Source organism: Rattus norvegicus, chromosome 16 (assembly GCF_036323735.1).
Source record: "Rattus norvegicus strain BN/NHsdMcwi chromosome 16, GRCr8, whole genome shotgun sequence".
NCBI classification, from domain to species: domain Eukaryota; kingdom Metazoa; phylum Chordata; class Mammalia; order Rodentia; family Muridae; genus Rattus; species Rattus norvegicus.
This window is the reverse complement of record NC_086034.1, coordinates 39,464,939-39,467,438: the sequence shown is the minus strand read 5'-3', so window position 1 is coordinate 39,467,438 and position 2,500 is coordinate 39,464,939. Positions and strand designations below refer to the sequence as shown.

Below are 2,500 nucleotides of genomic sequence, written 5' to 3'. Positions count from 1 at the left end.
GGGGGTAACCTCAGAAGCCAGAAGAGGACATCAAATTCATTAGAGCAGACATTATAAGTATCCAGTGTAGATACTGGGAACAAAGTTTAGGTATTGAAGAAGAGCAGTAAGCCATCTGAAACACTGAGCCTTCTATCCATTTAAGTCCTTTAATTATTATTACTCTGTGTGTGTGTGTGTGTATGTGTGTGTGTGTGTGTGTGTGTGTGTGTGTGTGCAGGTAATATCAGAGGCCTGTTGAGGATATCAAATTCATTAGAGCAGACATTATAAGTATCCAGTGTAGAAGCTGGGAACCAAGATTAGGTCCTCAAGAAGAGCAGCAAGCCATGTGATCCACTGAGACATCTATCCATTTAAGTCCTTTAATTATAATTACTCTGTGTGTGTGTGTGTGTGTGTGTGTTTGTGCAAGTAACCTCAGAGGCCAGAAGAGGACATCAAATTCATTAGAGCAGACATTTTAAGTATCCAGTGTGGATTCTTGGAACCAAGCTTAGTTCCTCAAGAAGAGCAGCAAGTCATATGAACTACTGAGCCATCTATCATTTTAAGTCCTTTAATTATTATTACTGTGTGTGTGTGTGTGTGTGTGTGTGTGTGTGTGTGTGTGTGTGCAGGTAACCTCAAAGGCCAGTAGAGGACATGAAATTCATTAGAGCAGACATTATATGTATCCAATGTAGAAGCTGGGAACCAAGCTTTGGTCTTCAAGAGGAGCAGCAAGCCATCTGAACCAATGAGCAATCTATCCATTTAAGTCCTTTAATTATTATTACTATGTGTGTGTGTGTGTGTTGTGTGTATTTGTGTGTGTGTTTCCGTTTGTGTGCAGGTAACTTAAGAGGCCAGAGGAGGACATCAAATTCATTAGGGCAGACATTATAAGTATCCAATGTAGAAGCTGGGAACCAAGCTTAGGTCCTCAAGAAGAGCAGCAAGCCATGTGAACCACTGAGATATCTATCCATTTAAGTTTTTTCATTATAATTACTGTGTGTGTGTGTGTTGTGTGTGTGTGAGTGTGTTTGTGCAAGTAACCTCAGAGGCCAGAAGAGGACATCAAATTCATTAGAGCAGACATTATAAGTATCCAGTGTAGATTCTTCGAACCAAGCTTAGTTACTCAAGAAGAGCAGCAAGCCATCTGAACCACTGAGCCATCCAGCCATTTAAGTCCTTTAATTATTATAATGTGTGTGTGTTGTGTGTGTGTGTGTGTGTGTGTGCGTGTGTGTGAAGGTAACCTCTGAGGCCAGAAGAGAACATCAATTTCATTAGAGTACACATTATAAGTATCCAGTGTAGATGATGGGAACCAAGCTTAGGACTTCAAGAAGAGCAGCAAGCCATCTGAACCACTGAGCCATCTATCCCTTTAAGTCCTTTAATTATTATTACTATGTGTATGTGTGTGTGTGTGTGTTTTGTGTGTGTTTGTATGTGTGTTTGCGTTTGTGTGCAGGTAACTTAAGAGGCCAGAGGAGGACATCAAATTCATTAGGGCAGACATTATAAATATCCAGTGTAGATACTGGGAACAAAGTTTAGGTACTGAAGAAGAGCAGTAAGCCAACTGAAACACTGAGCCATCTATCCATTTAAGTCCTTTAATTACTATTACTGTGTTTGTGTGTGTGTGTGTGTGTGTGTGTGTGTGTGTGTGTGTGTGTGTGCAGGTAACCACAGAGGCCAGTTGAGGATATCAAATTCATTAGAGCAGACATGATAAGTATCCAGTGTAGATACTGGGATAAAGGTTAGGTACTGAAGAAGAGCAGTAAGCCAACTGAAACACTGAGCCATCTATCCATTTAAGTCCTTTAATTATTATTACTGTGTTTGTGTGTGTGTGTGCGTGTGTGTGTGTGTGTGTGTGCAGGTAACCACAGAGGCCAGTTAAGGATATCAAATTCATTAGAGCAGACATTATAAGTATCCAGTTTAGAAGCTGGGAACCAATCTTAGGTCCTCAAGAAGAGCAGCAAGCCATGTGAACCACTGAGACATCTATCCATTTAAGTCCTTTACTTATAATTACTGTGTGTGTGTGTGTGTGTGTGTGTTTGTGCAAGTAACCTTAGAGGCCACAAGAGGACATCAAATTCATTAGAGCAGACATTTTAAGTATCCAGTGTAGATTCTTGGAACCAAGCTTAGTTCCTCAAGAAGAGCAGCAAGTCATATGAACCACTGAGCCATCTATCATTTTAAATCCTTTAATTATTATTACTGTGTGTGTGTTTGTGTGTGTATTTTTGTGTGTGTTATTGTGTGTGTATGTGTGTGTGTGTGTGTGTGTGCGTGTGTGTGAAGGTAACCTCTGAGGCCAGAAGAGGACATCAATTTCATTAGACTAGACATTATAAGTATCCAGTGTAGATGATGGGAACCGAGCTTAGGACTTAAAGAAGAGCAGCAATTCATCTGAATCACTGAGACATCTATCCATTTAAGTCCTTTAATTATTATTACTGTGTATGAGTGTGTGTGAGTGTGT

The 2,500-nt window shown here is 40.2% G+C and overlaps 1 protein-coding gene across 2 annotated transcripts in view; it reads left to right on the top strand.

Annotated features, from left to right (window-relative positions):
• Positions 1-2,500, top strand: part of Glra3 (glycine receptor, alpha 3) — a 646,799-nt gene that overhangs the window by 389,894 nt on the left and 254,405 nt on the right. The gene's annotated exons all lie outside the window — the stretch shown is intronic.